At 47.0% G+C, this 13,304-nt stretch overlaps 1 protein-coding gene across 1 annotated transcript in view; it reads left to right on the top strand.

Moving 5' to 3' along the window:
- The window catches only part of myo3a (myosin IIIA), a 599,990-nt gene that overhangs the window by 379,917 nt on the left and 206,769 nt on the right, over window positions 1-13,304 (top strand). The gene's annotated exons all lie outside the window — the stretch shown is intronic.

Below are 13,304 nucleotides of genomic sequence, written 5' to 3'. Positions count from 1 at the left end.
ATTACTGGGACTGCAGCTGCAGGCAGTAGGTGCATCGATGGCTATGCGCCCTCAAAGTCAGTTCAACGGGATTTGAGGGCACCAGTGTGGGGTGAGCAATCAAGCAGCCTTGCCAAGTGATGATGTGGGGGAGGTGTTGGTGAGGGCAAGTGGCACCATTGTGGCCTCACCTGACAGGAGGTTGGCAGGGCTTATTTGGTGGTTTTCCCACAAGAACAGAGTTTTCACAGTAATATTACAGTAATAAAGCTACTCACGTGGGATATCATTTTATAAGGTTGCTAGATCAGGCTTATGTAACTAGCGTAAACATAATTTAAAAAAATTAATATAAACTTGACAGTTTACTTTTGTTCACATTTTCATTCCTTTCGTCTCCTCTATTCAATCTCAAGTCGTCTCTCTTCTACTTCATTTGCCTAAATATTTGATTTGTTTGGCTGCATAATAGTCATTGCTCTTCAAAGTAGTCATTGTAAATAAATTTATTTCCTGAGAGATGTGATGTAGTCTATTATGGAAACTTTCCTCCCATATATTTATAAATTTATTTTAATTTTATTCCTGATCCGATATGCTGAACCCTATCAGTGGTCCGCTTTATCTCATTAAAAGAAAGCTAATTTTAAATACTTTCCTGACCTGTAATTGAGTATCTCCCAGAGTGAGTGGAAGGTCAGCTATTTGGATTTACATTGGCCCAGAAGTTAAAATATTGTTGAATCAACACTTCACATCCACTCAAAACCCTTGCCTCCCAAACTCCCAGGCTCTATAGTAAGTGATGAAGTTGGTCAAAACTGACCCAGAGTTAAATTGGAGGCCATGGACTTATTATGGATGTGGCTATATCCGATTTTCTTGGATCGAGTAGTTATAATCTGTGACTGGACAAGTTACCTTGTCTTCAGCATTAGCAGTGTGATCATTCCTGGATGGCACATTAACAACATATATAACCTATTGCTGTACAGCTACAACATAGGCATCTACCTAACAATGTGGAAAATTGCCCAGTTATGTCCTGTACACATAATGCAGGACAAATCCTGCAACATGTGGGAAGTCCTAGACGCTCCTTGCGCTCTGACCGACCACGTGTGCAGGAAGTGCCACCAGCTGCAGCTACTTGAGCTCCAAGTTTCAGAGCTTGAGCGGCAGCTGGAGGCACTGAGGTGCATCCACAAAGCTGAGAGTTTCGTGGATATCACGTTTTTCGACGTGGTCACCCCACAGCTTACAGAAGTGCAGACAAAGAGGGAATGGGTGACCATCAATCAGAAGAAAGGTGTCAGGCAGGTAGTCAGGAAATCCCCAGGGTGCATCTCGCTCAAGAACCATTTTCCTGTGTTGGAAAATGGTGAGAGTGACAGTTCCTCTCAGGAGTGCAGCCACACTCATGGCACTGTGAGTGGCTCAGCTGCACAGTCGGGGAGGATAAAGAGGGGAAAGAGCAATAGTGGTAGGAGATAGTAAAGGGAACAGACAGGCATTTCTGTGGCCGTAGATGTGACTCCAGGATGGCATGTTGCCTCCCTGGTGCCAGGGTCAAGGATGTCACTGAACAGCAGCAGGGCATTCTAAAGAGGGAGGGCAAACAGACAGAGATCGTGGTGCAAGCCTTCGGTCTGTCCGCAAGCATGACCCAGACCTCCCTGTCGCTTGCCATTTCAACACACCACCCTGCTCTCATGCCCACATGTCCGTCCTTGGCCTGCTACATTGTTCCAGTGAAGCTCAACGCAAACTGGAGGAACAGCACCTCATCTTCCGACTAGGCACTTTACAGCCTTTCGGGCTGAATATTGAGTTCAACAATTTTAGATCATGAACTCTCTCCCCCCATCCCCACCCCCTTTCCGATCCCCCTTTTTTTCAATAATTTATATAGATTTTTCTTTTCCCACCTATTTCCATTATTTTTAAATGTATTTCCATCCATTGTTTTATCTTTGCCTTTTAGCCTATTTTGATCCCTTCCCCCCACCCCACCCCCGCTAGGGCTATCTGTACCTTGCTTGTCCTGCGTTCTACCCTTAATGTCACCTATTAGCACATTCCTTAGGTAATATCACCAGCTTCAACACCTCTTTGTCATTTTGTCTATGACATCTTTTGGTTATCTCCACCTATCACTGGCCCGCTATCCAGCTCTACTTGTCCCACCCCCCCTTAAACCAGCTTATATTTCACCTCTTTTCTATTTTTCCTTAGTTCTGTTGAAGAGTCATACGGACTCGAAACGTTGACTGTATTCCTCTCCGCAGATGCTGTCAGACCTGCTGAGTTTTTCCAGGTATTTTTGTTTTTGTGTTAGAGATTGTGGTGCATATTGGTACCAACGACATAGGTAGAAAGAGGGATGAGGTCCTGCAAGCAGAATTTAGGGAGCTAGAAAGCAGGTTAAAAAACAAGACCTCAAAGGTAGTAATCTCTGGATTACTTCCGGTGCCACGCGCTAGTGAGCATAGAAATAGGAGGATAGTCCAGATGAATACGTGGCTGGAGAGATGGTGCAGGAGGGAGGGCTTTATATTTCTGGGACATTGGGACCATTTCTGGGGGCAGTGGGACCTGTACAAGGCAGACGGGTTGCCCCTGAACCGGAATGGGACCAACATCCTTGCGGGGAGATTTGCTAGTGCTGTTGGGGAGGGCTTAAACTAATTGGCAGGGGGATGGAATCCTGAGAAGAGGTTCAGCAGGGGGAGATGCACAGCCAAAATTAGGAGAGAGAGCAAGTGAGTCTGGAAGGCATAGAAATTATAGGCTAGTTAAGGCACAGGGGAGTTTGGCAAGGTTGGATTGTGTTTATTTTAATGCAAGGCGAATGACAAATAAGGCAGATAAGTTGAGGGCACAAATTAACACATGGAAGTCTGATGTCATTGCTGTCACAGAGACATGGTTGAGAGAGGGACAGGATTGGCAGCTCAATATTCCAGGATATAGGGACTTCAGGCGAGACAGGAAAGGAGGTAAAAGAGTAGGGGGTGTCACAATATTGATCAAGGAATCAATTACAGCAGTGAGGAGGGATGACATCTTAGAAGGCTCCTCAAATTAAGCCATATGGATCGAACGTAAAAATAAAAAAGGAGCAATCACATTGCTGGGAGTATACTATAGGCGCCGAAACAGTCAGAGAGAAATAGAAGAGCAGATATGTAGGCAAATTTCAGAGAAGTGTAAAAATAAAAGGGTAGTAATAATGGGGGATTTCAACTTCCCCAACATTAACTGGGTTAGTCATAGTGTGAAAGGTTCAGAGAGAGCGAAATTCGTAAAATGCATCCAGGAGAGCTTTTTAAGCCAGTACATTGAAGGTCCTACAAGGGAAGGGACGGTCCTGGACTTAATTTTAAAGAATGAAGCCGGGCAAGTGGTAGAGGTATCAATGGGGGAACATTTGCAGATAGTGATCATAACCCTGTTAGATTCAAGGTTGTTATGGAAAAGGACAAGAATGGGCCAGAAATCAGAGTTCTAAATTGGGGGTAGTCCGTTTTTAATAAGATCAGATATGATTTGGCCGGAGTGGACTGGGAGCAGCTACTTTTAGGTAAATCTGCATCAGAGCAGTGGAACTCATTCAAGAAGGAAATAGGGAGAGTACAGGACCAACATATTCCAGTAAAGATAAAGTATGGGACCAACAAATCCAAGGAACCCTGGATGTCGAGGGATATATAGGATTGGATAAAGAGAAAAAGGGAGGCTTATGGCAGATACCGAGGGCTGAAAACAGCGGAAGCCCTAGAGGAATATAGAATGTGTAGGGGGGAACTTAAAAAGGAAATTAGGAGGGCAAAAAGGGGCCATGAAAAAACATTGGCAGGTAAAATAAAGGAAAATCCAAATATTTTTTACAAGTACATTAAGAGTAAGAGGATAACTAGTGAAAGAGCCGGGACCATTAAGGAGCATAGTGATAATTTGTGTGTGGAGCCAGAAGACGTAGGTAGGGTTCTAAATGAATAATTTTGTCGGTGTTCACAAGTGAGAGGGACGACGTGGGTATGGAAATCAGGCAGAAGGATTGTGATATAATTAAAGAAATTAGCATAGAAAGGGAGGAGGTTCTAAGTGGTCTGGCAGCCTTAAAAGTAAATAAATCTCCAAGCCCAGATGAAATGTATCCCAGGCTGTTGATTGAGGCAAGGGCGCTAGCAATAATTTTCAATACCTCTCTGGCCACAGGAGAGGTGCCAGAGGACTGGAGGACAGCCAATGTGGTACCGTTATTCAAGAAGGGAGGAAGGGATAAACCAGGGAATTACAGGCCAGTCAGTCTAGCCTCAGTGGTGGGGAAACTACTGGAAGCAATTCTGAGCAACAGAATTAATCTACACTTGGAGAGGCAGGGAATAATCAAGGGCAGCCAGCATGGTTTTGTTAAAGAGAGGTCATATCTGACCAATTTGATTGAATTTTTCGAAGAGGTGACGAGGTGTGTAGATGAGGGCAATGCATTTGACGTAGTCTACTTGGACTTCAGCAAGGCTTTTGATAAGGCTGTTGATAAGGTCCTGCATGGGAGACTGATAACGAAGGGAAGAGCCCATGGGATCCAAGGCAATTTGGCAAATTGGATCCAGAATTGGCTGAGTGGCAGGAAGCAGAGGGTGATGGTCGAGGGGTGTTTTTGTGACTGGATGCCTGTGTCCAGTGAGGTTCTACAGGGATTGGTGTTGGGTCCCTTGCTGTTTGCGGTGTATATATAAACGATTTAGACTTGAATGTAGGAGCATTGATCAGCAAATTCGCAGACGACACGAAAATTGGCGGGGTGGTAAATAGTAAGGAGGATAGCCTTAGATTACAGGAGGATATAGATGGGCTGGTCAGATGGACTGATCAGTGGCAAATGGAATTTAATCCGGATAAGTGTGAGGTGATGCACTTGGGCAGGACAAATAAGGCACGGGACAGGTAGATAAGGTGGTTAAGAAGGCATATGGAGTACTTGCCTTTATTAACCGAGGCATAAAATATAAGAGCAGGGAGGTTATGCTGGAACTGTATAAAACGCTGGTTAGGCCACAGCTAGAATGTTGCATGCCGTTCTGGAATCCGCTTTGTAGGAAGGATATGATTGCACTAGAGAGAGTGCAGAGGAGGTTTACCAGGATGTTGCGTGGGCTGGAATGTTTTATTTATGAGGAGAGATTGGATAGACTGGGGTTATTTTCCCTGGAGCAGAGGAGATTTAGGGGGGACATGATTGAGGTGTATAAAATTATGTGGGGCATAGCTAGGGTAGACAGGAAGGAACTTTTCCCCTTGGTGGAGGGATCGATAACCAGTGGGCATATATTGAAGGTAAGGGGCAGGAGGTTTAGAGGGAATGTGAGGAAGAGTTTTTTCACCCAGAGGGTGGTGGGAATCTGGAACTCACTACCTGAAAGGGTGGTAGAGGCAGAACCCCTCATTAACACTTAAGAAGTATTTGGATGTGCACTTGCGATGCCATGGCATACAAGGCTATGGGCCTAGTGCTGGAAAATGGGATTAGAATAGTTAGGTTCTTGTTTGACCAGCGCAGACTCGATGGGCTGAAGAGCCTTTTTCTGTGCTGTAGATCTCTATGACTCTATGACTGTATGGCTCTAATCCAACCTGCCTAATTACCGCCCCATCTATCTACTCTCCACCATCAGTAAAGTGAGGGAAGGGGGTCATCAACAGTGCTATCAAGTGCCACTTGCTTAGCAATAACCTGCTCACTGACGCTCAGTTTGGGTTCTGCCTGGGTTCCTCAGCTTCTGAACTCATTACTGCCTTAGCTCAAACATGGACAAAAAAGCTGAACTCCCGAGGTGAGCTGAGAGTGACTGCCCTTGTCAACAAGGCAGCAGTTGACTGAGTGTGGCACCAAGGAGCCCTAGCAAAACTTGAGTCAATGGGCATCAGGGGAAAACTCTCCGCTGGTTGGAGTCATATCTAGCACTAACGGAGATGGTTGTGGTTGTTGGAAGTCAATCATCTCAATTCCTGGACATCACTGCAGGAGTTCCTCAAGGTAATGTCCTAGGCCCAACCATCCTAAGCTTCTTCATCAATGACCTTCCTTCCAACATAAGGTCAGAAGTGGGGATGTTTGCTGATGATTGCACAATGTTAAGCACCATTCATGACTCCTCAGATACTGAAGCAGTCCATGTCCAAATGCAGAAAGTCCGGACAACTTCCAGGCTTGGGCTGACAAGTGGCAAGTAACATTTGTGCCATGCAAGTACCAGACAATGACCATCTCTAACAAGCGAGAATCCAACCATTACCCCTTGACATTCAATGGCATTACCATCGCTGAATCCCCCACTATCAACATCCTGGGGGATACCATTGTCCAGAAACTGAACTGGACTAGCCATATAACTACTGTAACTACAAGAGCAGTGACTGCAACGAATAGCTCAACTCCTGACTCCCCAAAGCCTGTTCACCATCTATCTACAAGATATAAGTCAGGAATGTGATGGAATACTCTCCCCTTGCCTGGATGAGTGCAGCTCCAACAACACTCAAGAAGCTTGACACTGTTCAGGACAAAGCAGCCCACTTGATTGGCAGCACATCCACAAACATTCACTCTCTTCACCACCGACATCGGCAGGAGTGTGTACCATCTACAAGATTCACTGCAGAAACACACCAATGTTCCCGAGGCAGCACCTTCCAAACCCATGATCGCTACCATCTAGAAGGACAAAGGCAGCAGATACATGGGAACACCACCACCTGGAAGTTCCACTCCAACCCACTCACCATCTTGACTTCGAAATATATCACCTTCACCATCACTGGGTCAAAATCCTGAAACTCCCCCCATAACAGCACTGTGGGTGCACTTACACCACAGGGACTGCAGCAATTCAAGAAGGCAGCTTACCACTACCTTCTCAAGGGCAATTAGGGATGGGCAATAAATGCTGGCTTAGCCAGCGACACCCACATGTCATAAATGAATTTTTAAAAATGGTAAAGCTCAGTTGAGCTAGAAACTGAACACAATTGCCTCAGTAACCCCCGTGCACAGCCAACCATAGTGTGCCAATGCCTGACACTCAGAAATAAGTACTTGTTTCTCTGTCATATTGGTGGATTAAACACCTGATCACATCTGAACAAATACAAGATTTTTGTTTATCATCTCTGCTGTTGCTCTTCAAACTTCTTGCATTACTACATCAATATGTTAATGTGTTTCTTGTCCCTGAGCTGAGCTTCAGAACCCATATCCACTGCATCAAAAAGACTGCCTACTTCTACCTCTGTAACATTGCCCGACTCTACCCCTGTTTCAGTCTATTTGCCACTGGAACGTGCATGCATCTTTTAGTCACCTCCAGACCCGAGTATTCCATTAGTCTCCTGCCCATCCTTCACCTTCCAGAAACTTCAACTTCATAAATTTTGTTGCCCATACCCTAACACGCATCTGGTCCTGCTCACCCATCATTCTCTGCTCATGACGTAAAATGGTTCCTGGTCCACCAATGATTCAAATTTAAAATTCTCTTCCTCGTGGTGAAGACTCTTCATGGCCTCTTCCCTGTCTACCTCTGCATCCTCTTCTAGCCCTGAAACCCTCTGGCAACTCTGTGCTGCTCCAACTCTGCATGATCTCTTATGCATCCATGGGAATCCCTTTACCCCATTCGTCGCAGTTGTGCTTTTAGCCAGACAGGCCCTAAGCTCTGGAGTTCCCTCCTTAATGTCATCATTTCTCCATCTTAAGATCCTCCTTAAAAATGACCTCTTTGACCAAAATTATAGTCACCCAACCGAATATCTGCTTCTTTGGCTCATTGTCAGTTTTTGGGATTACACCCTGTGAAGTATCTCATGACTTTTCCCAATATTAACGATGCTATATAAATGCAAGTTATTCAGAATACTTTGATATCTGATTCTGCAATAATTTTGAAGTTTTTCTTTGAACAGTCAGGAGTTTCCTCCTAATCAGATTCTTTGCGCAAACATTGAGGAAACACTTTGAGTAGAAATCAGTCCTCGACAGGTTCAAGACTCGTTCCTATGTTCCTATGATAAGCACCTCTATCTGTTCATGCAATATAGAAAAACTGTACCAAAGGACTGGATGAGTGATAAATACAACACCGTTAGTTAACAAACAAGATAGGGACAAGATTGAAGTTTTTAGACCTGTAAGTTTCATTACAATAACTTCTCGGAATGAAATTCGTGGGGAGTGGGAGTAATGTAAAATGGATGATAGAGGATCAGCAGCCTGCTTTACGGCCTACCCAATTTTCCTATCTGGCAGGATGTAAAATAGAAATACTTTTACGCAGCACTTTTCATGACCTAAGGATGCCCCAAAGCACTTTACACTGTTGTAATGTAGGAAATAAAGCAGGCAATTACACACAGCTGTTGTAAGGTTGTTTGGTGTCTCACTAAGAAGTCTTGTATGATTGAACGTCAACCATTTATTGGTTACCCATAACTATATACATATCCAAGGTACAGCCTTACATGGGTGCTGTCTCTATGCTGGCTCCTTCCAAACTCTATTGCACACAGTCTACCATCATGTGACTCCCTACATCATAGCATGGGCGGTACTTTTCTCCAGTCCCACATTAATCCTTGCTCTGTCCAAACGCCCTTATACTACAAAAATGACTTTTCATTGATAACAATGTGAGAATGATGTTGTTTGAGGGATAAATATTGGCCAGCACAACAGGCACTTTGAAAATAGAGTCATACAGCTGGCCGGTGAGGATTTGAACCGTTCCTGCACTGACAGTGATGTTGGTGGTGCTCTACCAAGTGAGGATCCAGCAGTGCAACATCCATCAAACAACCATCCTGTGAGTAATGTGTCCTGTTTACTAGTCTTGCACTAATTATCTCTCCTTGCTTTTGCAGACACATCTGGGAAACAGCCGAGGGGGGTCCATGAGCGAGATTCCTGACTCAAGCCCCGAAGACACCTCAGATGAGGAAAGTGCTGAAACCATAATTGAAGGCCCATCACAGCACCCACTCACACCCTCCACCAGTGCAGAGACACACACCTCAGAGGCCTAGTTCTAGAGTAGCCTCAGGGTCACAATCTGGTGAGCACATCACACTGCTTGATCCACAGCAGGCGGTGGCAGGGGCTTCCCAGGTTTTCGGCATTCGGAGGACTGCTGGAGGCCAGAAATCTGCTGAGTCCAAGTCAGATGATGAGCCTCTGGATTCCGTCATACCTCAGTTGCTGGAACTGCAAAGGCAAGCTCGGGAACATCAGGAAGGGATGTTCGCTGCACTCCTCAGATTGCAAAGCATCATGGAGGAATCCATCCGCCTTAAGTCTGAGGTGATAGCGCTGGCATGCCAATGCACTGAGGTCAATACTGATAGGATGGAAGCCACTATGGAGACCTTGGTTCAGGACATCAGTCCTCTGTGCTGAACTCCATCGCTGATGCTATAGTTGGCCTCCAGCAGTGTGTACACAAGAGTGGTGCGGGGCAGCTCGATCTCACTCCACTCTCCCCTTCTCCTCAAGAAGGCAACAGGAGCCCTTGGGCACCATTAGGGAAGAGGATCATCAGCAGGTGTACACCCCAGAGCCATCCACCCTGGTGACTTCGGGAGTGTCCAGCCCATCAAAATCTCCTCTTATTGTGACCCCATCAGCTCCAGCTCCACAGGCCGAGGAGGGCACCACTGCCACACAGCAGGACCCCAAAAGCAGGCTGGGGCCCCCCAGGTCTCGGCCCTCTAGAGGACGCCTGTCAAGGTCATCACAAAAAGGATGCAGCAGTCAGCAGGCTGCCTCCACCTCCGCTGTGGATGTTGGGGGAGCACCAAGACGTAGCGGCAGGGTTATGAAAGTTAAGAAGATGTAGTTGAACAGCCTGGGCATGGGTGTTAATCACTTGTACATATTGTTCATTATTGTAAATAAACTCCCAAGAATGTCCCCTTGCCTATGGCTCCTTGTTATGATGGTTCCTTGTTGTGTTCGTGTCACTCAGATGTGAAACCTTGGTTCCTGCACAAGATAAAGGCAGGTGACTCAGTCCAGGGCCTCTTCCCTGTGCAGAGTGTAAGCTTCAGACAAAAGTGATGGTCTAGCTTCACACTCACTGGACACATTATTGATGCTTGCAGGTCGACAGTGCTTGTCATTGCTGCCAGGATGCCATTGGCAGTCGTCACAGAGTTCTGTCATTCTCTCTGTGTGCTCTCAGCACTTTAGAGGTGGAGCTGGCCCCCCCATCTCATCAGCATCTGTGACCAGTGATGCTCTGCTCCTGAAGGGCTCAGGTGCTGCCGGCTGACAAAGGATCAGATGCATTTAAAGTTTCATGGCTGCATCTCCATGATTTGACCCTGATCACAGAGCCCAAGCGAGCTACCCCAAGCCAGACAAGAATCAGACATTCTTAGAGGCTATGTGAAGATCTATGGAGTGTCCTCACTGCATGTCATCATTATCCTCCTGGAATGTGGTGACTATTGGAGTCCCTGCTGCGTCTCCATTACAGGAGACTTATCACAGAGGGTATGTGCACTGCCATCAGCCAGACTGGAGTTAAATGTTCACAGATACAATGTGAGGATCAATGGTGTCTCCTCACTGCATGTTGTCATCATCCTTCATGAATCTAGCAGCTATGAAGTCCTCCCATGGGTCTCATCTGGCCAGTGCGATGGCCTCATCGCCAGCATCCTCGCCTTCGAGGACCTCCTCACCCTTATCCCCGTCGACACCCTCTTCATTGGAGGAGGCCTCCAGCTCCTCCATCTCCCCCTCAGCCAGTTACTCTCCCCGTTGCAGCACCAGGTTGTAAAGGGCACAGCAGGAGATGATGATGCATGACACCCTCTGTGGACTGTATTGCAGTGCTCCACCAGATGGTTTGTTCCACTAAGATGCAAGTTGCAGCATGAGCCTTGTTATACCTTCTCTCTGCTGCACTCTGAGGCTGCTGCACAGGTGCGAGTAGCCCTTGTTCCCAAGGAGCCAGCCTGTATAGACCCTGGAAGATGTCAGGGAGCTGAGACCCTGCTAAGGATGTGGGAGTCATGGACATTCCCTGGCAGACCTGCATGGAGGATGCATTTGTGGTGGTCGCACACCAGCTGAACATTCAGTGAGTTGAAGCCCTTGCGGTTGACATAGTTGACCACCTGTTGTCACAGAGATCTGAGCACCATGTGTGCAGTCAATGGCACCCTGCACCTGTAGGAAACCTGAGATCTGGGCAAATCCCAGCGCTCTTGCATTCTGGCTTCCATGGTCCCGAGCGAAATACACAAAGTTGTGTGCCTTCGCGAAAATGGTGTCCGTGACCTCATGAATGCATTTGTGGGCGGAGGCTTGCGATATCCCACAGAGGCCATCTGTGGAGCCCTAAAAGAAGCCCCTGGTGTAAAAATTGAGTGTCACTTTCACAGCCACTGGCAATGGATGCCATCTAAGGACCTGTGGCGCCAAATCCTGCAGCAGGTGGTATACGTGATCAACCAATTCCCTGGACATGTGCAGTCTTCAGTGACACTGGTCACCTGCAGGAATGAAAGGTGCCGTCTATAGACCCTGGATGTTGCTAGGTGCCGAACAGCAATGGCTCTCTGGCTTTTCAGCAGCGTGAGCAGGAGCCCCACCTGCCCCTTCTTCTTGAGGGTGCTGCTCCTCCCTCTGCCCAGCCAGGCTCCTCCGTCACTCTCTTCTCCTTCGTCTCCACTTTTTGTAAGCAATGAGGCATACAGTTAGGTCACCAGGTACCATGCTTCTGATGTGCTTCTCCTGCAGGATGAAAGAGAGAGACACATGCGTTAGCTTGGGTGTACTAAGAACCTGTCCTGGTTAAGTCTGAAGGCCCCTTAACGCATGCTGGAGAGTGTTGGCCATCTCTTGGATGGTCAGAGATTAGTGCGCTACATCGCTGCCGAAACCCCACCCACCTCCGCCCCACCCCACCTGACCGATTAGTTGCAGCTTCGCCCACTGGACTGCATGCTGTGCTCTCAGCTCAGGTGCAGGCATTCTCCCAGCCCACACTGCAAGGCTGCACTGTTAGCTTGAACCGTGGAGGAGACTGGTCCAAACCGGAATAATGACATTGCAAGTGCTATGGGCGCCTCCACCAGTGACTGCTTCATGGCCAGCTTTTGTACAAGATTGTACAACATGCAGTTATCCAATTGTTCTACAGTCCACTAAAATGCTCATTAGTTTGCAGTCTGTGCCTGAGGGGTGAAAAGCTCTGGAGCATTTGGTGGCACTTTCAGGACTTGAGGTTGCTTGACTGGGCAGATAAGCTAAAGGTCCGACTCCACACATGTCAATGTGGCTGCATCTGCAGTCTTAGCTGCAGAGGAATGGTCTTTGTACAAATTTTCCCTAATGTGTGGCCGCTTTTCTCCCCACACCACCCCCCTACATGTGCTTGTGCACTACCATCGACTGCAGGGCAGTCCTTCCCTGCCCACCCCACCTCACAACTCGCCCCAACCACAGGGTAGTCCTGGGCCAGGACTTGGCTTCAACCTTGAGGTCCAACAGGCAACCCTTGTGAGTGCTGCGCAGTGTTACTGTGCACTCACCTCCAAGTTCATCTTGAAGTATAGCTCACCAGCTGCACACTTTATAAATGCTGTTGTGAAACATGTAAGTGTGCAATCATGCCGTCATGCTTGGATGATCCAGCGTGTGGGGACGATTCCGGCGAACTGGGCTTATAATGAGATGCAGGTGTATTACAATGCAGTTCCCGACGTCTGGCGGCAGGAAAGGCGGCCCGCTGGGCAGAGTAGACAGTTGCAAACATGTTTCATGACAGCGTGAAACCGATTTTTGGCCTTCCTGCCACATTGTCCGCTCACGCCCACCATGACACCCGACGTCAACAGGCACAGAAAATTCTGCCCAATGTTTCATATCAATGACCTGTCAGAATTGGAAAAGGTCTTGCTGTTACAAGTTTTAAGTCAGTACAGAGAAAGTGGGTGACGAGTGTGAGGAAAAGAGCAAAAGGGAAGGCCTGTGATTGGGTGAAAGGCAGAGAGATCAAATGACAAAAGGATGATGGTTCAAGGCATTGGGGAGGGCAAAGGAACAAGTACAGGAACAAAAAGTTGGTCTAGAGGAGGGATAAATGGAAATAGCAGGATTATTACCAATAGCTTCTGTCTGAAAACATGACATCTGCGGGGGGCAGTGAAATTTTTGAACTCAGTCTGGAAGGCGGTAAAATGCCTAATCAAAAGATGTACGTTGAACTTCATTAGAACAGTGTCGGAGATGAGATCGGAGAGGTCAGAGTAAGAGT

Source organism: Cetorhinus maximus, chromosome 3 (genome assembly GCF_964194155.1).
Source record: "Cetorhinus maximus chromosome 3, sCetMax3.hap1.1, whole genome shotgun sequence".
NCBI classification, from domain to species: Eukaryota; Metazoa; Chordata; class Chondrichthyes; order Lamniformes; family Cetorhinidae; genus Cetorhinus; species Cetorhinus maximus.
The sequence above is the reverse complement of the archived record's forward strand: the minus strand, read 5'-3'. Positions and strand labels throughout refer to the sequence as shown.